At 42.5% G+C, this 26,683-nt stretch overlaps 1 pseudogene; it reads right to left on the reverse strand.

Moving 5' to 3' along the window:
• Window positions 1-20: 20 nt before the first annotated feature.
• On the reverse strand, window positions 21-26,657 carry LOC123729127 (polymeric immunoglobulin receptor-like; annotated as a pseudogene).
• Window positions 26,658-26,683: the final 26 nt, after the last annotated feature.

The raw sequence follows: 26,683 nt of genomic DNA on the forward strand, positions 1-26,683 counted from the left end.
TACAGCTGAATGAGTGATAATTACCTCATGATGTCCTTCTCCTTGTCCCCCTCAGGTCCTTGGACTGTGTTGTCTGTCTGAACAGGCTCAGCAGCTGGAGAGAAAGAGGATTGTTCAGTGGTTGGAGCTTGGGTTGCTGTGAGGTAAAAACAACAATGGTATTATGACTGGTGTACCAGAGAGACACAGGGTAGACTGAACTGGTACAAGACATTGTGGCTAAGATAGGACCTTCTTGTCCAGCTTATTTCATTTTCCCCAACATGTGGATTTTAACTTACTATTAGCACTGCTGACTTCAAACCAATGGTAGGACCACTAAATATTCCCAAAAGCTTTAAATCAGGTTACTATCAATTTATTTTAGATGATCAGCCAGCAAGACTGGATAAAACCAGGTTAATAGTTAATTCTACAGTATCTAATCGCTCTCTACTCACTGGTCATAGTGGAGGTACTTTGTGTGGTGGTTTGTCGTCTGACAGTGATGTGAACAGGCATCCTAAGGTTTCCCACTTCACACCTGTACCAGACAGTGTTTTCCATCTTCAGTCCACTCATAGTCACCATTAAGACATTTCCTCTGGTGGCATCAGTGGTCTGCTGTCTGGTCACTATAGTCACAGAATTCCTCTCCACACAGGAACCATTGACACCAATCCTGCACCACCACTTCCTATTTCCAGTGTCACTATAGTAACATTTTACAATGACACTCCCTCCTTCAACTCCATTCACCTCCTGTTGGTCAACATAGAGTTCTGGAGTACCTGAACACAGAGGAACAGACACCAAAGAAGGTCCTGAGTGATCAAGTGTTTTTTTGTAACAACTGACCACGAATATCATAATGATGATATGATGTATAGAGAACAGAAAGTAGACATATACCAACATTCCTCATGTCAACTTCAACAATAATAGTGATATCAGTAAATGAAACCAGAACACCAGTCATGTAATCATATGGAAGAGTTGCAAGGATCTTACCTGGAGTGACAGATAGTTGGATTCTTTCTATCATGACATATTATCCACCATTGATCTCCACAGCACACCAGTAACGTCCAGAGTCCACTGGCTCCAGATCAGTCATGGTCACAGTGAAGGTTTGCTTGTTGATGTCATCAGAGATTGAGGCCTTATCTGTGCTCTTGAAAGGGTCAGTTTGTACGTTAGGGGAGCATATTTGCTAGTGACCAACTTTACACAAGTATTTCACATGTGTTTTGTATTTCAGATCATAGAGACATGGGATGGTGATGGAGCCTCCTGTCTTCACAGACACACGATAAGCACCTGTAGACACAACAGAGAACACCTCAGATTGGAATGCAAGCAAATTCTCACAGCAGAAAGGTCACATTCCATCTGGACTACTGCACATATAATATATGAAGTGTTATTGATAAGACAAGCTCCCATCCAAATCTTCCAACAGTCCTACCTGTTGGATTAGTTTCAGGTAAATGTTGTGATTTTTCAGCCACTCCTGAACCTGTGACCAGAAACCACCTTCATAGCGGCAATACCAGAATAAGTGATCTTATGATTCTGTCTCTTTGCAGCAAAATCTGCAGATATGAGATGATTGTATGCCCCATATACATAACATTCATTAGCTGGCAAGAATTTTGTAGAATAGTTTAAAGTTTAAGTTTTGAATCAAGAGTTGTTTTGTGTATCACTTCTGTTTGGGAATAAGCCTTCTTCCATGGAATAGGATGCCTATCTTCTCCCCCTTCCACTTGCCTCTTCCATTTTTGCAGTAATGCTGTAATCAGTTGTATATTTTTGTTAGCTGCATGTGTGACATATCTCCACCATTCCTATTCATAATTTCATTAATAAAGATAATTAATTTATTCCATAAACAAAGTATTCTTTTTCTCTATTAATTAGTATATTTGAGTTTAACGATAATATTTCTTAAAATATTTGTTCTGTCTTTTCTGGAGGATGAATCTGGAATTGCAACCAGCGTTGTATGGTTTGTTTTAGAAAGGGCAATATTTTTAACTGAATTAACTGAAAGTGAGAGGTTGTAGTCTGGATAAAGGGGAAAAGTCCATTTTCAACAATGGGTGAGCCATTCTTACTAATCTACTTGAGAACCAGTTCGGCTATAAGTATAAGTTTTGTATGACTGATGCTTTAGTGAGAGATTTAACGCTTTAATCATTTTAGCCCTCCGAACTCACGTTTATTATATAAATAAGCACGTTTAATTTAATCTTGCCATTCCAAATAAAGTGAAATAGGTTTTTGTTCATATAATTTTAAAAACATATCGTTTGGCGTAGGCAGGGCCATAAGTAAGTAGGTAAACTGGGATATGATAAGGAATTCATCAGGCATTCAATTATTTATTTTGGGATATGAATAACAGTACACTTATCATAGTTTGGTTGTAATCCAGAGGTTAAAAAAATGATCTAGATCCTCTGTGAGGCTGTGCAGGGATCCAAATTATGTATTTAAGAGGAAACTTGACTCATCGTTGTAAACTTATACCGTTGTTTTTAAGGCCTTGATTTCTAGTTCCTCTGTTTTATTTTAATAATAGCTAACATTTCGATTGCCATAATACATAGATACACCGACAGTGGACAACTGTCACAGGCGTCATTTTGAACAGACCAAGGCGCAGCGTGTATAGTGCTCATCCTTCCTTTTAATGAAAGAGAACACTTAAACAGAAAAATAACCAAACGACAAAACAGTTCCGTAAGGTACACAGACTAATACGGAAAACAACCACTCACAAAACCCAAAGGAAAACAGGCTGCCTAAGTATGGCTTCCAATCAGAGACAACGAAAAACGACTGCCTCTGATTGGAAACCATACTCGGCCAAACCTGGAAAACGAAACATAGAAAATGCAAACTAGAACACATCCCCCAGAAACAAACAAACCCCAACACACAAACAACCCCCCTGCCACGCTCTGACCACACCACCATGGCAAATGACCCTTTTCACTGGTCAGGACATGACAGTACCCCCCCCCCCCCGAAGGTGCAGACCTCGACTGCACCTCAAACAACAACCCCACAAAAACAACCCCAAACCTAAAGGGAGGGAAGGGAGGGTGGCCACCGTCTACGACGGTTCCTGTGCAGCACCCTAGCCCTTCCGCCAATCCTCCAGCTATGGAGGTGGCTCTGGCTCCAGCGTAGCCCCCGTTCTGCACTGCCGACCACCGCTGGAGGCTCTGGGCTGCAGACCGCCACTGAAGACTCTGGGCTGCCGACCGTCGCTGAAGACTCTGGGCTGCCGACCGTCGCTGAAGACTCTGGGCTGCCGACCGTCGCTGAAGACTCTGGGCTGCCGACCGTCGCTGAAGACTCTGGGCTGCCGACCGTCGCTGAAGACTCTGGGCTGCCGACCGTCGCTGAAGACTCTGGGCTGCCGACCGTCGCTGAAGACTCTGGGCTGCAGACCGTCGCTGAAGTCTCTGGGCTGCAGATCGTCGCTGAAGACTATGGGCTGCAGACCGTCGCTGAAGACTCTGGGCTGCAGACCGTCGCTGGAGGGCCCGGGCTGCAGACCGTCGCTGGAGGACCCGGGCTGAGAGGCGTCGCTGGAGGCCCGGGGCTGAGGGGCATTGCTGGAGGCTCCGGGTTGAGGGGCATTGCTGATGGCTCCGGGCTGAGGAGCTTTGCTGGAGGCTCCGGGCTGAGGAGCTTTGCTGGAGGCTCCGGGCTGAGGAGCGTCAATGGAGGCTCCGGGCTGAGGAGCGTCAATGGAGGCTCCGGGCTGAGGAGCGTCGCTGGAGGCTCCGGGCTGAGGAGCGTCGCCGTAGGTTCCTTGCCATGGATCATCACTACTGGTTCCGCGCCATGGATCATCACTGGAGGCTTTGTGCCATGGATCATCACTGGAGGCTCTGGGCCATGGGTTATCACTGGAGGCTTTGTGCCATGGATCATCCCTACAGGCTCCGGGCCATGGATGATCACTGGAGGCTTCATGCCCTGGATTATCGCTGGAGGCTTCGGACCGTTGATCATTGCTGGAGGCTTCCTACGGGGAGCTGGAACCGGTCTCACCTGACTGGGGAGACGCACAGGAGACTGGGTGCGCAGAGCAGGCACAGGGCACACTGGGCCGTGGAGGCGCACCGGAGGTCTGGAGCTCAGGGCTGGCACACTCCGTCCTGGCTGGATGGTCACTGTAGCCCGGCACGGGCAGAGCGCTGGCACAGGGCGAACTGGGCTGTGCTGGGAAATGAGGGCTGCCGTGCGTAGAGCAGGCGCAGGATAAACCGGGCCGAGGAGACGCACTGGCGGCCAGATGCGCTGAGCAGGCACACTCCTTCCTGGCTGAATGCCAACTCTAGCACGGCAATGCTGCGGAGTCCGTACCGACCGCACCGGACTGTGCGTGCGGACGGGCGAGATAGTGGGCACTACACCGTAATGCATTTCTCGCCCCTCTGCACGCTCGCTCCGCAGTGCCCTTTCCACCAGCACCATTTCCAGGAATCTCGCGTTGAACTCGGCGCTTGACTCCTTTCTTGGCTCCGGTTTGCTCCACGGCTCTCTCCTGTACGCCCGGGAAGTTAGGTCAGGGCTCCCCTCTGACCTAGACAAACTAACCTGTATGCCACCCAACATTTTTTGGGGGGGCTGCCTCTCAGCCTCCTCCTGCCGTTCCAGCCGTTCCTCCCAGTAACGCCGTTCCGCCTTCGCTGCCTCTATCTCCTCCGGCGGGTGGCGATACTCTCCCGGCCTTGTCCACGGTCCTGCCCCATCCAGGATTTCCTCCCAGGTCCACGACTCGATGTACCTCCTCCCACGCTGCTTGGTCTTCTTTTGGTGGGTGGTTCTGTCACAGGCGTCGTTTTGAACAGACCAAGGCGCAGCGTGTATAGTGCTCATTCTTCCCTTTAATGAAAGAGAACGCTTAGAAAAATAACCAAACTAATACGGAAAACAACCAGCCACAAAACCCAAAGGAAAACAGGCTGCCTAAGTATGGCTTCCAATCAGAGACAACGAAAGACACCTGCCTCTGATTGGAAACCATACTCGGTCAAACCTGGAAAACGAAACATAGAAAATGCAAACTAGAACACATCCCCCAGAAACAAACAAACACCCCAACACACATAAAACAACCCCCCTGCCACGCTCTGACCACTCCACCGTGGCAAATGACCCTTTTCACTGGTCAGGACGTGACAACAACCTTCTTTTGCTCCTCTTTACAGTTGAGTACTTTCTAAAAAGTAGACATTATTTATAAATTTTACACCTGGAGTTGCATTTCATAACTCTAACCCATTGTATAAGAGATTATCCAAAATTAAAATAGTCCAGGAATTTATAAATCAATTCGTACTTTATCAAAAGCCTTTTCAAATTATTCTATGAATACCAGACCTGGCATCCTAGGTTTTTCATAGTGTTCTGTTGTTTCAAGTACTTTACTATATTATCTCCATTGTATCTTCCATGTAAAAAAAAACCTGTCTGATCATGTCACATCTACACCTGCTCCCCCTCTCCGGTGCGAGGTCAACGGTTCACTCATTATTACGCAGACCTTTCACCGTCATTACACGCACCAGCGCCTCATCAAACTCACCTGGACTCAACCACCTTCTTAATTAATTCCCTATATTTGTCACTTCATCAGTTTTATTCCTGTGTCAGCATTGATGTTGTTTTGTTTCTCCTGTCCAGAATCTGTTCCTGTTTTTTCATGTCTGTTTATCTATTAAATATTCACTCCCTGTACTTGCTTCTTGACTACCAGTGTCTGGCGTTACAAATCAGGATGAATAACACCTTTTTAATTCTTTGCGCTATGCATTTATCTAGGATTTTTGCATCACAACACTGAAGTGTAAGAGGCCTCCAGTGTTTTAGGTGGACTGGATCTGTATACCGATCTCCTGGGTCCTGGGTCCTGGTCCATACTAATCATGGAACTTTGAGTACATAGAAAAAAGGTTGATATATCTCAACTGGTATGCAAACCAGCCCTGGAGGTTTCATTAGCCTAAAGGCTGCATTGCACCAAGAAGTTCCTCCTCTGCAATTTGGCCATCGCATGAGTCTTTCTGTCCAGTGTTAATTTGACACCAGGGAAAAAAATCCTTACAGTTAACTTCAGTTAGTGGAAATGGATGAGATTGAAAAGATGACATATTCTTGCAGTATTTTGCTTCCTCTTTCAAAATATAATTTCATTAATCATAGATGACTCCATTTGTAAAACGTTTCTGTAAAGTATTATTGGTAGCATTTCTATGTTTAAGATTCAAAAATCATTTGGTAACTTTTTTTTCCCATTTTCCATCCAGTTTGCTTTATTGTTGTAATATATTACTTTTGTTACTTGCTGAATAAGTTACTCCATTTATTTTTGTTTTTTCCCTTATTATCCATCTGTCCTGTTATTTCCTCAATTTCCTTTCTTAATATGAACTCTTTTGACCAACATTTTTTTGTTATTTAAAGATGAGTATTGAATTGCATGACCTCTGGAGGCACACGTGAAAGTGTAACATACAATAAGGGGGATCTGCTGTACCTATGTTATGCAGGAAAAAGACAGTAATAAATACATTTGTTCGAGTTTAAAAACAGTTTGTCATCCAGTAAACTTTGATTACATTTCCAATTCCTCGCTCAAGTTGAATTTCTGTAAGAGTCATGTGGAAGCCAATTATTTAATGGTCTGACCTCATTCTGCCCCCTATCAGAACCTGTTTTACTTTTGGAGCCAGAGAGAAAGACAGAAGAAAGTAGTCAAGACGAACAGCTTGATTAAGCCTCCTCCGTGTATATCTAAACCAGGTCAGGATTTATAATTGACTAGTTCTAATGTGTCCATGATATTCGTAATTTCCCGAAGTGCATGAGGGTAATAGTTTGTAGTGTGATTTCCGATACGGTCCATTGAGGTACTTTGCACTGTATTATAATCTCCCACCATAATAATACAGTCATTTGTGTGGATCATCATTATTTGGACCATATAGATTCATTAGCCAAATCTGTTTATAGTCCAATAGCATAATTAAAAGGATCCAATTTCCTTGAGGATCTGTTTTGACAGCTTGCACATTCGGATCAAAATAATTATTAATTCATATCATCACCCCTTTCAAGTTTATTTTTTCATGACAGAAATATATTTCTCCCTCCCTGTCCTTTTTTCCACACAACCTCATCTGTAGTTGTAGAGTGAGTTTCTGGTAAACATTAGATATTATATTATTTATCTTTTAGCCAGGTACAAATGTCTTGTATTTTTTCTATCATCTGCTAAGCCATTACAATTGTAACTGGCAATACTGCTTCCCCACTTACCATAATGATACCCAAGTTTCAGTTATACTTACCATAATAAATGTTTGTAAACTTACCATTAAAAATTAACCTGATGATTGAGTGTCCATATAGCTGTACCATAATATTTGCACTGTTAAGCATTACTGTAGCTGCAACTGTGTAGTCCTCCAATATTACACCCGCTATAAAATCCCCCCACATCTGGAAGGTCTGTTGTCCTTGAGACCATTAGACCACCATCCTGAACCATGACACGCCTTTGTGTCCGAAGCAAACCGTTGGCCGCCGTTTAGCATAGCCCAGAGGGAAATGTTGCCAGTCCCATGAGAACCTAACTCAATACTGCCACCCTTCACACACACAGTCAAAGCCCAACAGGTCTATTGCATGTCTATGAGGGTGCTTCTTAAATGAGAACGAGGTAAAAAGAGAAAATATAATGAAATAATATATAGCCTAATAATAATAATAATAATATTAGAACATAATAACAGCACAATATTATAGATTCATGTTCATATTAAGATAATCACAGCAAAGGCATACCAGCCCAGTCTGTTCAATTAATTGGATCCAATTGTTCGTAAAATGAAAATAATGTAAAAAGAGAATGGTCCTTCTATATAATATCGCAAGAACAGTTGTTATTGTCCATTACATGCATGTTTAACCTGGGGTTAACCAGCCAGCCGCTCGCTAGCAGAGTTAACAGACCCTGATGACAACACCCAACCCATTTGCCGGTGTGTATCTGAACAATAATATCTGCATTTTTGATATTGAGATGTTTTGTTTACATTGTGTTAAAAAGATTGTGACACCAATTGTTATAGGATCATATAGTCCTACTCCAGTAGAGAACCTAGACAGGTTATTAACCATCCTCCTCTATCAATACTTCATCCTATCCTACTGTAGCCCCACAGAGCTGTCAATATTCTTTTATCTTAAATTCTATTTGTTACGATTCACATCGGCCAAAACGGCAGCGCCTAACAGCATTCAAGTCATAATAAACCCCAATCTGTCTTCAAAATAAATAAACAAAAAAGTCAGCCTTACCCATTTTCGCCTTCCCATAAATCTAAACCTAATTTTAAAGTCCACATAGTCCAAGGTTCTGTATTGCATTAGTAAAAAACGAAAACCATCATGCATTCAAAAATACATGAATAATAATCTAGGATTGTAATGTGTAGTACGGTGCAATGTGTATCAGGACTACATCAGCATGAGGTTTCAATCACAGCCAAATTGAAGTCTTTCGAATGCTTGAACAATTCGTTTTTAACATACAACTTATCGACCGCCAGAAGAACATTGTGCTTCTCAGTGCTGAGCATTTTGAAAGTGGGGCATAGGGCACTTCATCTCTCCACTATTTCATGGGGGAATCGCTCATTAATAGAGAACGGTGTGTTCTTCGTCTTCAGATCCCTACCCTGTTGTAGCAAGGCAATCTTAATTTCGGAGTGAGTTAGCCTACTATCGGACAGTGCCCAGTGGTGTAAAGTTAAGTCGTTTTGGGGAGTATCTGTACTTAACTTTACTAGTTATATTTTTTTACTTTTCATTTTAGTTCACTAAATTCCTCAATAAAATAATGTATTTTTATCTATATACATTTTCCCTGGCACCCAAATGTACTTGTTCTTGCTTAGCAGGACAGAAATCTTTTCCAATTCATGCACTTATCAAGAGAACATCTCTGGTCATCCCCTGCCTCTGATCTAGCAGACTCACTAAACACACAGCTTCGTCTGTAAATGATTTCTGAGTGTTGCTGTGGAGATACAAAGAGCTGTAATGGGTTTGCATAAAATAAATATGTTGCATAAAGCTTACTTCATTATTCTATGTTTTAAATGATTTTTTACTGCATCAGTGATAGTATGCCCCTGGCTATCCATAAATAAAAAAACATGAAAATGGTGCCATCTGATTTCCTTAATATAAGGAATTTTAAACGTGATTAAAATTTAGCAGTTATATGTACCTTTGATACCTAAGTATATATTTATTTAAAACAAAATACTTTTAGACTTTTACGTGAGTAGTATTTTACTGAATGACTTTCACTTTTACTTGAGTATTTTCTCTGTTTAGGTACCTTTACTTTTACTCATATTTTTTCAATATTATTCTTCATAGGCTACTTCTACACTTCAGATCAAGTAATTCTACTTTCATTGTGTCATTATTAAACCATAGTTTCTTACTAGTGCACGGTTCCCTAACTGGTGGCCTTTATATGGCTCTTACATTTTTCTTATTAAAATATATATATATATATATATATATTGTAACAAAGCCTCTCGGTGGAGGGGGGTGTGTGGAATCAGGAGCAGGAGAGCAGAAGGGTTCCAGGAAAATCCACAGTTTATTTTGGCGGTTCCGAAAGCACAACGACACACACAGGGGAGAAAGCTCGACTCTGCTAGCCACAAGCAAATATGTCCACGGTAAACACATGCCGTACTAAAAACAAACAATGCCCGTGGTGCAGGCACGCACCCCCTACATGTAGCCTACAGCAAAATAATCCCGCACACAGCCTAACCTGCAGCGGGGAAATATAAACCCACCGAAATCAGAAAAACAAGACACAGGTGTGTAAAACCAGACAGAACTAAATGAAAAGGAAAATGGGATCGGTGGCAGCTAGTAGGCCGGCGACGACGACCGCCGAGCACCGCCGGAACAGGGAGAGGAGCCACCTTCGGTGGAAGTCGTGACATATATTTTTCATTTTTGACATAAAATACTGTAAAAACACTAGCAATTTATAATTTAGGATTTTTTTCCCACAATAGTACCAAGCATAATATAAAGATAAACAGGGTTTAAAGTGATTATGTTTTAGTCATCTGTTTGGGCTTCTTGCAGTCAATTTGCAGTCTATAAATGACTTGTAATTATATTCCGGCCCCCTGACCATCTGCTCAAGAAAAAATCGAATCAAGTTGATTATTCCTAACTTAAATTGTAAAATATATATTTTTTAAACGTGAACTTGATCTGCTAATTCCATCTCAACTGTTGCTGCTCAACACCAACTAAATAGGCTGCCGCATCCTCCATCTTTATTAACACAATACATTATTTTATTTGATATATGATATACAAATGTGATAATTAAATAAAATAATCAATTGTGGTTCTCTTGTTCGCTTCAATGTGTATGATTCTTGTTGGAGCATATCAAAGTGTTGATCGATAAATAGTTGAAGGTTCTCTATATTATCCAGATTGTTTGTTTTGTAGTTATCAGCAATTTCTAAATTGTACGATTAATTCATGGGACAAGCTGTACCTACCACCCTGACACTTGCCACGTCATTTCTCTCCTAAAGAACATGTTACCCTTACCTGAGAGTCTGGAGAAGATGAGGAGGAGGAGGGAGAAGGAGAGAGGAGAAGCCATTTCTGGGTCTGTGTCTCCGTATGTTATATGGTACCAATTAACAATGTGTGTGTCAAGGACCAAGACACCAAAGAGAATGACTGAACTTCCTAATAGCTATAACTGTGTTTAACTCTCTTCCTGCTTCTGTTTGAGTGTATATCCTCTCTAGGGTATGTGGGACGAAATCGTCCCACCTACTCAACAGCCAGTGGAATCCTGTGGCGCGATATTCAAATACCTTAGAAATGCTATTACTTCAATTTCTCAAACATATGACTATTTTACACCATTTTAAAGACAAGACTCTCGTTAATCTAACCACACTGTCCGATTTCAAAAAGGCTTTACAACAAAAGCAAAACATTAGATTATGTCAGCAGAGTACCCAGCCAGAAATAATCAGACACCCATTTTTCAAGCTAGCATATAATGTCACATAAACCCAAATCACAGCTAAATGCAGCACTAACCTTTGATGATCTTCATCAGATGACACTCCTAGGACATTATGTTATACAATACATGCATGTTTTGTTCAATCAAGTTCATATTTATCCTGTTGGGGCTAGGGGGCAGTATTGTCACGGCTGGATAAAAAACATACCCGATTTAATCTGGTTATTAATCCTACCCAGTAACTAGAATATGCATATACTTATTATATATGGATAGAAAACACCCTAAAGTTTCTAAAACTGTTTGAATGGTGTCTGTGAGTATAACAGAACTCAAATGGCAGGTCAAAACCTGAGAGATTCCTTTACAGGAAGTGGCCTGTCTGACCATTTCTGGAACTTCTTTGCCATCTCTATCTTTTACAAGGGATCTCTGCTCTAACGTGACACTTCCTACGTCGTCCATAGGCGCTCAGAGCCCGGGAAAAAACAGAATGTCGTCATCCCAGCCCCAGGCTGAAGCACTTGGTCGCCTTTCTCAAGTGGCCGATCAAGGTACACTGGGCTTAGGCGCGTGACCTGGTCGCCCCCGTCTTTGTGATTTTTTCCTCTGTTTGCCGAAAAGGAGATTCCCGGTCGGAATATTATCGCTTTTCTACGAGAAAAATGGCATAAAAATTGATTTTAAACAGCGGTTGACATGCTTCGAAGTACGGTAAAGGAATATTTAGAAATGTTTTGTCACGAAATGCGCCATGCGCACGACCGTTATTTACCATTTCGGATAGTTTCTGGAACGCACGGACAAAACGACGCTATTCGGATATAACGATGGATTATTTTGGACCAAACCAACATTTGTTATTGAAGTAGCAGTCCTGGGAGTGCATTCTGACGAAGACAACAAAAGGTAATGAAACTTTTATAATAGTAAATCTGATATTGGTGAGTGCTAAACTTGCCGGGTGTCTAAATAGCTAGCCCTGTGATGCCGGGCTATGTACTTAGAATATTGCAAAATGTGCTTCATCCGAAAAGCTATTTTAAAATCGGACATATCGAGTGCATAGAGGAGTAATGTATCTATAATTCTTAAAATAATTGTTATGCTTTTTGTGAACGTTTATCGTGAGTAATTTAGCAAACTGTTAGTAAATTCCCCGGAAGTTTGCGGGGAGTATGCTTTTTCTGAACGTCACATGCTAATGTAAAAAGCTGGTTTTTGATATAAATATGAACTTGATTGAACAGACATGCATGCATTGTATAACATAATGTCCTAGGGTTGTCATCTGATGAAGATCATAAAAGGTTAGTGCTGCATTTAGCTGTGGTTTGGGTTTTTGTGACATTATATGCTAGCTTGAAAAATGGGTGTCTGATTATTTCTGGCTGGGCACTCTCCTGACATAATCTAATGTTTTGCTTTCGTTGTAAAGCCTTTTTGAAATCGGACAGTGTGGTTAGATTAACGAGAGTCTTGTCTTTAAATAGCTGTAAATAGTCATATGTTTGAGAAATTGAAGTAATAGTATTTCAAACGTTTCAAAAATCGCGCCACTGGATTCAAGTGGCTGTTACGTAGGTGGGACGAATTCGTCCCACCTGCGCCAGAGAGGTTATATCAAAAACCAGCTTTTTACATTAGCATGTGACGTTCAGAACTAGCATACCCACCGCAAACTTCCGGTGAATTTACTAAATTACTCACGATAAACGTTCACAAAAAACATAATTATTTTAAGAATTATAGATACAGAACTCCTTTATGCAATCGCTATGTCCGATTTTAAAATAGCTTTTCGGCAAAAGCACATTTTGCAATATTCTGAGTAGATAGCTCGCCATCACGGGCTAGCTATTTTGACACCCACCAAGTTTGGCCCTCACCAAACTCCGATTTACTATAAGAAAAATTGGATTACCTTTGCTGTTCTTCATCAGAATGCACTCCCAGGACTTCTACTTCAATAACAAATGTTGGTTTGGTTAAAAAAAAATCCATAGTTATGTTCAAATATCCTCTGTTTTGTTCGTGCGTTCAAGACACTATCCGAAGGGTGACGAAGGGTTACGCGCCCGACGCGTTTCGTGACAAAAAAAATCTAAATATTCCATTACCGTACTTAAAATCAATTTTTATGCGATTTTTCTCGTAAAAAAAGCGATAATATTCCGACCGGGAAACCCTGTTTTCGTTCAAAGACGAAAAAATAAAAACATGGTGTCGACTCGTGCACGCGCCCCCAGTCTCATTGTTATCTGATCAACCACTATCCAAATGCGCTACTGTTTTTTAGCCATGGCCTGAAAAGTCACCATTCAACATTCTGGCGCCTTCTGAGAGCCTATGGGAGCCTTAGAAAATGTCACGTTATGCCAGAGATCCCCTGTTTTTGTTAGAGATGATCAAGAAGGCCAAGAAATAGTCAGAGAGAGCGCTTCCTGTTTGGAATCTTCTCAGGTTTTGGCCTGCCAAATGAGTTCTGTTATACTCACAGACACCATTCAAACAGTTTTAGAAACTTTAGGGTGTTTTCCATCCAAATCAAACAATTATATGCATATTCTAGTTACTGGGCAGGAGTAGTAACCAGATTAAATCGGGTACGTTTTTTATCCGGCCGTGCAAATACTGCCCCCTATCCCCAACAGGATATGCCCCCCTCAGAGGCAGATAGAAACTATTACATTCTATCAACTAGTTGTAACATAAGGCTCTACAATTGATTAATTTATTTAATTATTACATTTGTTTATCTTATATCAAATGAAATCATGTATAGTGTTAATAAAGATGGATGAACCAGCAGCAACTTCAAATCAAGGACTAAGGCAAAACAGCCCACATTTACACTCGTCCTCCTGAATAGAGATTTTCACCAGAGTTGTAAACTCACTGAGGGGCACTAGAACCTCTAGGTGAACAATACTTAGCAGACTATTCCATGCCTGGTGCACAATAGGAAAAGGCAGTCTTGCCTAACTGGGTAACGGCCCTGGGGACTTTAAAACCTCTTGAGGATACCGTAGGATAGGGGGCGCCACAGCGCATTTTGAAAAAAAATCGTTCCCATTTTCAACGGCCTACTAATCAAACTCAGAAGATAGGGCATGCATATACTTATTATATATGGATAGAAAACACTCTAAAGTTTCTAAAACTGTTTGAATGGTGTCTGTGAGTATAACAGAACTCAAATGGCAGTCAAAACCCCGAGACCGATTGAAACAGGAAGTGGAATTCTGAATTGTGGACTCGACTTCTCATCTTTCCTTATTAATCACACCGTTAACCATGGTTCAGTGAGCACTTCCTATTGCTTCCACTAGATGTCGCCAGTCCTTTCACAGTGGTTTGAGCCTTATAGAGTCAAAACTCAGTGAATGACACGAGTTTGAAATTGGTCACAGGGGATGGGCCATCACCATTATGACGCCGGCGGCCATGTCTGCCCCCACCTTTGGATACGGTTTTAAAGGCAATGACATCATCCCCCTCGAATCTTATTGGCTCTCTTGGTGTTAGAGGCCCTGAAGATTTATTTTATACAACGTTTGACATGTTTGAACGAACCTACATGCGCGAGCATTGCATTTATTCTGAACTTCAGACCTGCGCTTCGAGAGAGCCATAGGACGCGCTACCAACATCAGGCTAATAGAACATGAAGTATGGACTTTTTGACCGAAAATACATCTGTTGTGGACCTGGGATGCTTTCTGATGAAGACAACTAAAGGTAGGCGATTATTGACAATATTATACAAGATGAGATGTGACATGCGATTGCTTCCAAGATGGCGCCGAGCTCTGTATATTAGCTCATTTTCTGAGTATCGCATCTCCTTTTATTGCAAAGTGTGATTACCCAGTAAAGTTAATTTAAAATCTGGTATGACAGGTGTTCTCAAGAGATATTCATCTATAAATGTTAGATTGACAATATACATTTAAAAAATCGTTATAGGATAGTAATTTAGGGAAATGTAGCATTGTTTACCGGGACGCTTTTGAGGGGAAATTATGTAGTCAACCTCAGACAGAGATGTAAAATGCTGTTTTTATATATAAATATGACCTTTATTGAACAAAAGAATGCATGCATTGTATAACATGATGTCCTAGGGGTGCCATCTGATGAAGTTTGTAAAAGGTTAGTGCTGCATTTAGCTGTTTTTTGATTATATGTGATGCAAGTGGTTGGTCGGAAAATGGCTATGAAGCTGCTTTTTACGATGGACTCATCTAATATAATCTAATGATTTGCTTTTCCTGTAAAACCTTTTTGAAATCGGACGACGTGGGTCGATTCAGGAGAGGTGTATCTATAAAAAAAAATATATATATATATATATATATATATTTTTTTTAATTATGATTTTTTTTTTAATGCTAATTGGCGATATGATTTTTCGCTGGATTTTGATCCCGCTAACGGGATCAGACGCTGAAGAGGTTTTAAGTAACATCCACCTAGTACACTGTGTCTGGGAACTGCTAGTGTTGAAGGAGGACAGGCTATAGAGGTAGTGGCAAAGTTTTACCAGAATGGCTTTGTATATGAACACATACCAATGTAGCTATCTGCTCATGTCGGCAGATAGCCTAGTGGTTAGCGCGTTGGACTAGTAACCGCAAGGTTACAAGATTGAATCCCTGAGCCTTTTACAAGGTACAAATCAGTTGTTCTGCCCCTGAACAAGGCAGTTAACCCACTGTTCCTAGGCTGTCATTGAAAATACAAATTTATGCTTAACTGACTTGCGTAGTTAAATAAAGGTAAAAAAATAAAGTAGTAAAGTGAGGTCCAGCCCACGATTTGAAACAAGGTTCAATGGTGGGTGAGGAAATTGGCATTTGTAACAAAGCACAAGAATGCATGATAGACTGAGTCCAGTCTCTGTAGCACAGAGGAGGCTTCATGCATGTACATTAAGTCACTATAATTAATTACTGAAAGAAAAGTGCCAAGAACAAGCCTTGTTCCAAAAAAATTAAAACCCAATTTCAATTTAAGCTTCCTCACAAGAGTATCAGTATGAACTTTGTAGACAGCTTTCTGTTCAACCATATACCTAGGTATTTGTAAGATTACATATTTTTAATGGAGATAAAATGGAGCCCTGGTGTACACCTATAGTAATCTCAAGGAAGCTAGATTCTCAGTGAGATACTTCCTAAACCAATTGACAGCCACTGAGACCAATGTTATTGAGTCTGGCTAGCAACAGTTTGTGGTCAAGTAAAACCAGACTGAACCCCACACAGGATGATGTTTTTCAAGTAGGAATATATTTAGCTGAGAGTTCACTTGAGAAGACTTTGACCAGGACAGGGAGCTTGGAAATAGGGCAATAGTTATTCACATCTGAAGGATGTCCACCCTTAACAGGGGGTGAACATATGGGCGGCAGGTAGCCTAGTGGTTAGAGTGTTGGACTTGTAACCCAATGGTTGCAAGATCAAATCCTCAAGTGTCAGGCAAAAATCTGTCATTCTGCCCCTGATCAAGGCAGTTAACCCACTGTTCCTAGGCCATCATGGAAAATAAGAATCTGTTCTTAACTGACTTGCCTAGTTAAACAAATATTTTTTTTTTTAAATGCTGATTTCCAAATAGTGTGTTTTGAATAGTTAGTTAACATTTTTGAAAGACCTTTATTTAACCTGTCTGGGGTAGGGGGCAGTATTTTCACATCCGGATGAAAAACGTACCCAATTTAAACAGGTTACTACTGGCCCAGAAACTAGAATATGCATATTATTAGTGGATAGAAAACACTCTGAAGTTTCTAAAACTGTTTGAATGGTGTCTTTGAGTATAACAGAACTCATATGGCAGGCAAAAACCTGAGAAAAATTCAAGCAGGAAGTGGAAAGTCTGAAAATTGTAGTTCTTCTTTTGATTCTCTATTGAAGCTACAGTGTCTGTGGGGTGACGTTGCACTTCCTAAGGCTTCCATTGGCTGTCAAAAGCCTTCAGGAAGTGGTTTGAGCATTCTCCTGTCACTGGGCAGAGTATAGGAGCTCATTCACTGAGTGGTCTGCCTGGCTACAAAGGGATTGGATATGCGCCGTCACGCGAGCACGCCGTTCCTTCTTTTTCTTCTTGAATGAATATGCTATTGTCCGGTTGGAATATTATCACAATTTTATGTTAAAAATATCATAAAGATTGATTTTAAACAGCGTTTGACATGCTTCTAAGTACGGTTATGGAACATTTTGACTTTTCGTCTCTCGTTCCGCACTCGCGCGTTATGCCTTTGGATAAGTGATCTGTACTCATGAACAAAACGAAGGTATTTGTACATGAATATGGATTATTTCAAACAAAAACAAAATTTATTGTGGAAGTAGCAGTCCTACGAGTGCATTCTGACGAAGATCAACAAAGGTAAGAGAATATTTCTAATACTAATTCTGAGTTTAGGTTGCCCCGAACTTGGAGGATGTCTGAATAGCTCACTGTGATGGCTGAGCTATGTACTCAGAACATTGAAAAATGTGCTTTCTCCGTAAAGCTATTTTAAAATCTGACACAGCGGTTGCATCCAGGAGTAGTCCATCTATAATTCTTTAAATAATTGTTAAATATTTTGTCAACGTTTATGATGAGTATTTTTGTAAATTGATGTGCACATTCACCGGACGTTTTGGTGGGAATACATTTTCTGAACATCACACGCCAATGTAAAATGCTGTTTCTGGATATAAATATGAACTTTATCGAACAAAACATACATGTATTGTGTAACATAATGTCCTAGGAGTGTCATCTGATGAAGATCGTCAAAGTTTAGTGCTTCATTTAGCTGTGTTTTGGGTTTTATTGACACATGTCCTTGCTTGGAAAATGGTTGTGTGATTATTTTTGTATATGTACTCTCCTAACATAATCTAATGTTTTGCTTTCACTGTAAAGCCTTTTTGAAATCGGACAATGTGGTTAGATTAACGAGAAGTTTATCTTTAAAATAGTGTAAAATAGTTGTATGTTTGAGAAAGTTGAATTATGACATTTTGTTGTTTTTGAATTTTCCGCCCTGATATTTCACTGGCTGTGTCCCGCAGGTGAAACACTAGCATCCCACGTAGCCCATAGAAGTTAATTTATGCTTAATCATTAACAGTTCAAGCATATATCTTGCTTGCAACCACACACAACTCAGAAACAATGTATTTGGGCAGGGACAACTTTCTAATAATATCTTAATGGATTGTAAAGTTTATTAACACAACATGCATTTTTAACATATAAAGCAGACAGAATTGTACAGTAAGACTATGATTCAGTAAATAAGATTAACTATGAAACAAATCATATGTGGTTAACAACACATGGAATAAAAAGTCAAATTAGGTCAAATACGTGGGTAAAAAGTACCATAAATGAATAGTTTCTTATTTTGTGTGTTTTATCCCTGAAAAGCAGGTACAAGAAGTAAATCTGTCCCTTGGTCTCACCAGAGAGACCTGTCTGGTTTCTACTTATCTTTGTTTCACCACAGAGTCAGTTTGCCCTGAACTTCACAACAGCAATGATGGTGCACAGGAGTAAGAGCACTGCATTACCAACTTTTGGCAGGTAGAAGAATGTTCTCTCCCATCTGTAGAAGAATTAAAACATTTAGAACATATTCCTCTGTAAATTGCTGCAATACAAGGACCAATTTAAAGGGGAATTGTAAAGGGAAGACCACATTTTTCTAAAGGCAGTGTATATTTAAGCACTAAGGCCTGAGGGGGTGTGATATATGGCCAATATACCACAGCTAAGGGCTGTTCTTATGCATGCGTGGATTGCCTGGATACAGCAATTAGCCATGATCTATTGACCATATACCACAATCCCCTGAGGTGCCTTACTGCTATTTTAAACTGTTTACAAATATAATTAGAGCAGTAAAAATAAATGTTTTGTCATACCAGTGGTATACGGTCTGATATACCATAGCTGTCAGCCAATCAGCATTCAGGGCTCAAACCACCCAGTGTATATTTAACAGTATGCAGCGACAGTGATGCTTTAGACTCCACAGGATCTTTAATGAGTGTGGATCATTGAAGGTGGTGAAGAGGACACCATCTATCACCACCACCAACATGCCCAGAGGAATCAGTAGGACTTTTAGATGTATGGAACTGAAGGTGAAAGTCCAATAAATGTTAAATTAAGTCCATGAAAACATCACGGATGAATATATTTGTTTGTGCTGCTACGACAAAAAGGAAATATTTGTTCAGCTCTTCTCACCTTTTACGTGTGAAACTTGACCATCTAAGAATAGAATGCTGCTACTTCTACAAACCACAGAGATATGAGGAAGTGGTAAATGTCTCTAACAGTGTCTTGGCCTATACTCAGAGTGAAAACATTTCAGGAGGGTGTTTTTGTGCTCAAAACTCTAGTGTGAACAACAGAAAATGTTGCCTTTCATCATATTTCTATTGTCATCCATTTGGAAGAGTAAGTGTGAAATACAGCTGAATGAGTGATAATTACCTCATGGTGTCCTTCTCCTTGCCTCCCTCAGGTCCTTGGACTGTGTTGTCAGTCTGAACAGGCTCAGCAGTTGGAGAGAAAGAGGATTGTTCAGTGGTTGGAGCTTGGGTTGCTGTGAGGTTAAAACAACAATGGTATTATGACTGGTGTACCAGAGAGACACAGGGTAGACTGAACTGGTACAAGATATTGTTGCTAAGCTACAGTATGACCTTCTTGTCTAGCTTTTTAATTTACCGCAACATGTGGATTTTAACAAATTATTTTCACTGCTGAGTTCAAACCAATGGTACGACTGCTGTAATTATTCCCAAAAGCTTTTAATCAAGTTACAGTCCAATTTGTTTTAGATGATCAGCCAGCAAGACTGGATAAAAGCAGGTTAATACTTAATTCTACAGTATCTGATTGCTCTCTACTCACTGGTCATAGTGGAAGTACTTTGTGTGGTGGTTTGTCGTCTGACAGTGATGTGAACAGGCATCATAAGGTCTCCCACTTCACACCTGTACCAGACAGTGTTTTCCATCTTCAGTCCACTCATAGTTACCGTTAAGATGTTTCCTCTGGTGGCATCAGTGGTCTGCTGTAGGGTCACTGATGTTCCATCTAGAGTCCCAGAATTCCTCTCCACACAGGAGACACTGTCACCAATCCTGCACCCCCACTTCTTATTTTGAGTGTCACTATAGTAACAAATTACAATTACACTTCCTCCTTCAACTCCAGTCACTTCGTGTTGGTCCACATAGAGTTCCGGAGTAACTGAACACAGAGGTACAGACACCAAAGAAGGTCCTGAGTGATCAAGTGTTTTTTTGTGACAACTGACCACAAATATCATAATGATGATATGATGGATAGAGAACAGAAAGTAGACATTTAAACCAACATTCCTCATGTCAACTTCAACAATAATAGTGATAGCAGTAAATGAAACCAGAACACCAGTCATGTAATCATATGGAAGATTACATGACTTACCAGGAGTGACAGATAGGTCGATCTATTCTGTCATGTCAGCGTGCACCACCGCTAACTAACTAGCCATTTCACATCGGTTACACACAGTGCAATAGTAACATCCAGAATCCTCTGGCTTCAGATCAGTGATGGTCACAGTGAAGGTTAGCTGGTTGATGTCATGAGAGATTGAGGCCTTATCTTTGCTCTTAGGAGAGTCAGTGCGTACAACAGGGGTGCAATTATTGAAATAAGATCCTTTACAACAACAGTTGTTTTATATAATCCTGATGATAAGGACATGGGATGGTGATGGAGCCTCCTGTCTTCACAGACACACGATAAGCACCTGTAGACACAACAACAGAAAACACATTACATTGGAATTCAAGCAAATTCTCACAGCAGAAAAATGACATTCCATCTGGACTATAACACACATAATACAGGAAGTGTTATTGATAAGACAAGCTACTGTTCCTGTCTTCAGAGTTTCAGCATGTGTCCAGTCCCTGTCCCTGACCTCAACTTCAGCACTTCATAGAAACATGTTACCCTTATCTGAGAGTCTGAAAAAGATGATGATGAGGAGGAGGAGGAGGAGGAGGAGGAGGAGGAGGAGGAGGGAGAGATGAGAAGCCATTTGTGGGTATGTGTCTCTGTACGTTATATGGTACCAATTCACAATGTGTGTGTCACTGACCAAGGCACCAAAGAGAATGACTGTACTTCCTAACAGCTATAGCTGTCTTGAACTCTCTTCCTGCTTATGTTAGAGTGTCTATACCCCCTCAGTGGCAGATAGCAACTATTACATTCTATGGTCTAGTTGTAACATAAGGCTCTAAGGCACTACAATTGATTACTTTATTTAATTAGCACATTTATATATCTTATTTCAAAAGATGGATGACCCAGCAGCCTATTCAGAGGGTTGGAGTCAGAGGTTCAGGTGCAAAAATATATATATTTATTTTACAACACAGGTGATGAAGACAGGATCCAGAGGTTTTATTTACAAAAATGTATAGATTACAAAAATTATGAAAAATGGTTAACTTTGAAAAATAATACACTTACTTGGCCAATAGCAAAATATAACCTCAAATCGAGGACCAAGGCAAAATGGCTTACAGGACACAATTACACTACTACTGAACAGAGTTTAGCACCAGAGTTATAAACTCAGTGAGGGGCACTAGAACCTCTAGGTGAACCAGACTTTTGCAGACTATTCCATGTCTCTGGTGCACAATAGAAAAAGGCAGTCTTGTCTAACTGGGTAATGACCCTGGGGACTTTATGTAGCAACTACCTAGTAGACCGTATCTGGTAACTGTTAGTGGTGAAGGAGAACAGGCTACAGAGGTAGTGGGGGAGTTTACCCAGAAGGGCTTTGTATATGAACACATACCAATGTAGCTGTCTGCGCATTTAAAGCAAGGTCCAGCCCACCATTTCATACAAAGTGCAATGGTGGGTGAGTGACTTGGCATTTGTAACAAAGCACAAGGATGCATGATAGACTGAGTCCAGTCTCTGTCGCACAGAGGAGGCTTCATGCATGTACATTAAGTCAATATAATCAATTACTGAAAGAAAAGTGTCTTGAACAAGCCTTGTTGCAAAAAAATTTAAACCCAATTTCAGTTTAAGTTTCCTCAAAATATTATCCATATTAACTTGGTATTACAGCTTCTTGTCCAACCATTTACCTAGGTATTTGTAAGATTACACATTTTTAATAGAGCTAAAATTAAGCCCTGGTGTACACCTCTAGTAATCTAAAATGAAAATGAAGATAGACTCATGATTCTAAGCATAGATGCATTGTGTATTGTCTGTGAAATATGACAGCCCCTTCAATGAGACCAACGTTATTGAGTCTGGCAAGCAACAGTTTGTGGTCAACTAAAACCAGACTGAACCTCACACAGGAAGTTGTTCTCAAATAGGAATTTATTTAGCTGAGAGTTCACTAGGGCTTGAAAGACTTTGACCAGGATAGGTAGCTTGGAAATAGGCAATAGTTATTTACATCTGAAGGGTCTCCACCCTTTAGCAGCGGGTGAACACACACTAATTTCCAAATTGTGTGTATTGAATAGTTAGTTGACATTTATTAAGCTTAATCATTAACAGTTAAAACATATATGGTGTTTACAAGCACACACAACTCATACACATTGTATTTGGGCAGAGACACAACTTCCTAAGAATATCTTAATAGATTGTAAAGTTTATTAACAAAGCATGCATTTTTTACATATAAAGCAGACAGAATAGTACAATAAGATCAACTATGAAACAAATCATATGGTGGCTACAACATATGGACTAAAAAGTGAAATTAGTTCAAAGACATATAGGTCAAATGAACGACAGATGAACAGTTTCTTATTTTGTGTTTTATCCTTGAAAAAGCAGGTGCTAGAAGTAAATCTGTCCCTTGGTCTCACCAGAGAGACCTGTCTGGTTTCTACTATTTTGTATTTCACACGGAGTCAGTTTGCCATGAACTTCACAAAATAGGATGAAGAGCACTGCATTACCAATGTTTGGCATGTAGACGAATGTTTCGCCCCCATCTGTAGAAGAATTAAAACATTTAGAACATGTTCCTCTGTAAATTGCTGCAATACAATTACATTTTTTTAAAGGGAATTGTAAAGGGAATTTTTCCTATATCTAGAGGCAGTGTATATTTAACAGTTTGCGTCAGCAGTGATGATTTTGACCAACTCAAGGTATTTAATGAGTGTGAATCATTGAAGGTGGTAGTGTAAGCATCTTCCATGTGACTAGGACTGTCAGAAGGTGAGTGTAGCTGGTGCATGAAGTCAGGCGCAGGAGAGCAAAATGAGTGAGCAACGTACTTTACTCAAAAATAAAGGCACAAGGTAAACAAATACACTTGACCAATAACCAACGGTAAACATTACGCACGGGTGAACACAGCACCCGTCGAAAAACCAGCCATCATGAACCGAACTGAACATAGAAATAATCACGCACAACAAACATGGGGGAAACAGAGGGTTAAATACATGAACATGTAATTGGATAATGAAAACCAGGTGTATAGAAAATAAAGACCAAACCAATGGAAAATGAAAGATGGATCAGCGATGGCTAGAAGACCGGTGACGTCCACCTGCCGAATGCCGCCCGAACAAGGAGAGGGACCGACCTCGGCGGAAGTCGTGACAGTACCCCCCCCTTTGACGCGCGAATCCAGCAGCGCGCCGACTCCGGCCTCGGGGACGACCCGGAGGGCGAGGCGCAGGGCGATCCGGATGGAGACGGTGGAACTCCCGCAGCATCGCTGGGTCTAACACATCCTCCACCGGCACCAGGCATCTCTCCTCCGGACCGTACCCCTCCCACTCCACGAGGTACTGAAGGCCCCTTGCCCGACGCCTCAAATCCAGTATGGATCGAACTGCATACGCCGGGGCCCTCTCGATGTCCAGAGGGGGCGGAGGAACCTCCCGCACCTCAGACTCCTGGAGTGGACCAGCCCCCCCCGGCCTGAGGAGAGACACAAGGAACGAGGGGTTAATTCGATAATCAGGGGGAAGCTGTAACCTGTAACATACCTCGTTCAGTATCCTCAGGACTTTGAATGGCCCCACAAACCGCGGGCCCAGCTTCCAGCATGGCAGGCGGAGGGGCAGGTTTCGGGTTGAGAGCCAGACCCGGTCCCCCAGTGCGAACACCGGGGCCTCACTGCGGTGGCAATCTGCGCAGGTTTTCTGGCGCCTCACGGCTCGCTGAAGGTGCACATGAGCGGTGTCCCATGTCTCCTCAGCGCGCCTAAACCAGTCATCCACCGCAGGAGCCTCGATCTGGCTCTGATGCCACGGCGCCAGAACCGGCTGGTACCACAGTATGCACTGGAAGGGGGAGAGGTTAGTGGAGGAGTGGCGGAGCGAGTTCTGGGCCATCTCTGCCCAGGGCACGAACGCTGCCCACTCCCCCGACCGGTCCTGGCAATAGGACCGCAGAAACCTACCCACATCCTGGTTCACTCTCTCCACCTGTCCGTTACTCTCGGGGTGAAAACCCGAGGTAAGGCTGACCGAGACCCCCAGACGTTCCATGAACGCCCTCCAGACCCTTGACGGGAACTGCGGACCTCGATCAGATACTATGTTTTCTTGTACCCCGTAGTGCCGGAAGACGTGTGTAAACAGGGCCTCTGCATTCTGTAGGGCCGTAGGGAGACCGGGCAAAGGGAGGAGACGACAGGACTAGGATCGTGGTGTGATGGAAGAAGATCCGTTAGGAAATCCACCGACAGGTGCGACCACGGCCGCTGTGGAACGGGTAAGGGTTGTAACTTCCCTCTGGGCAAGTGTCTAGGGGCCTTGCACTGGGCGCACACCAAGCAGGAGGAGACATAAACTCTCACGTCCTTAGCTAAATTGGACCACCAGTACTTCCCACTAAGACAGCGCACTGTCCGACCGATGCCCGGATGACCAGAGGAGGGTGACGTATGGGCCCAATAGATCAAACGGTCGCGGACAGCAGACGGAACGTATAGACGCCCAGCTGGATATTGGAGGGGATTGGGCTCTGTACGTAACGCCCGCTCAATGTCCGTGTCCAGCTCCCACACTACCGGTGCCACCAGGCAAGAGGCCGGGAGTATGGGAGTGGGATCCATGGGCCGCTCCTCTGTGTCATACATCCGGGACATTGCGTCTGCCTTCGCATTCTGGGAACCTGGTCTATAGGATAGAGTGAAAACAAAACGGCTAAAAAACATGGCCCACATAGCCTGACGAGGATTCAGTCTCCTCGCCGCCCAGATGTACTCCAGATTGCAGTGGTCAGTCCAGATGAGAAATGGGTGTTTAGCCGCCTCAAGCCACGGGAAATGCAGGAGAATCAATAAGGAAAAAACTGATTTTCTCCTTGTGATCCTCCCGCGTCACCATGCCCAGTGGAGCGGTGGCCTCCCTAATTAGCCACGACCCCAATGATCTAGGGCGTGAACTGGGAAAGGCATATCCACTGGAACAATAGGGATCCCTAAACTATGGGCAAATGATCTGTCAATAAAGTTCCCAGCTGCGCCTGAATCTACGAGCGCCTTATGCATGGAATGCGGGGAAAACTCAGGAAAATTAATATACACACACATGTGTGCAACAGACTCACCTGGAGTGACACAAGAGTGCCCTGCCTGCTGCCTCGACTCCCAGAGGAACCTCTCCAGCACCTACCAGCAGTATGCCCTCTGCGGCCACAGATGGTGCATGGACCGGCATCTCCTCCGGTCGCCCTACACGCAACACCTCCCAGCTCCATGGGTGTAGAAGCTGTGGTGCTGGGGGATGGAATCGACAGACCCCGATCTGGAAGTCCGCGGCTAGCCAGCAGGTTATCCAACCGGATGGACAGGTCCACCAGCTGGTCAAAGGTGAGAGTGGTGTCCCTGCAGGCCAACTCCCGACGGACGTCCTCGCTCAAACTACAACGGTAGTGACCAATCAGGGCCCTGTTGTTCCATCCCGCGCTGGCGGCCAGGGTCCGAAAGTCCAGAGAGAACTCCTGTGCGCTCCTCGCCCCTTGCCAAAGTTGGACGAGCCGTTCACTCGCTGCTCTACCCTCAGGCGGGTGGTTGAAAACTGCTCAGGCGGGCGAAATTTTCTAATTGGTCCAACACCGCTTCTCCTTCCTCCCATACGGCGTTGGCCCACTCCAGGGCTTTCCCTGAGAGACAGGAGATGAGGGCGGACACGCTCTCACGGCCAGAAGGAGCCGGGTGGACGGTTGCTAGGTAGAGCTCCAGCTGGAGTAGGAACCCCTGACATCCCGCAGCCGTCCCATCATACTCCTTCGGAAGATCGAGCTGAATCCCACTGGGACCGGGTGAAGGAGGGGTGAGAAGTGGTGTCCTTGGTGGTGATGGTGGAGGCACTGAAGGAACTCTTCTTCTCTCCCAGCGGTCCAGATTCTGCAGGATGCGATCCATGGCGATGTCGAGATGTTGTAACATGGCCGCCTGCTGCTGGATGCGTTCCTCGACCCCTAATCCGGGGTTGTCTGCTCCTGCTGACTCCATATGGGAGGTGTGTGATTCTGTCAGAA

The sequence above is a fragment of the Salmo salar genome, chromosome 01 (genome assembly GCF_965601325.2).
Source record: "Salmo salar chromosome 01, fSalSal1, whole genome shotgun sequence".
Classification (NCBI taxonomy): Eukaryota; Metazoa; Chordata; class Actinopteri; order Salmoniformes; family Salmonidae; genus Salmo; species Salmo salar.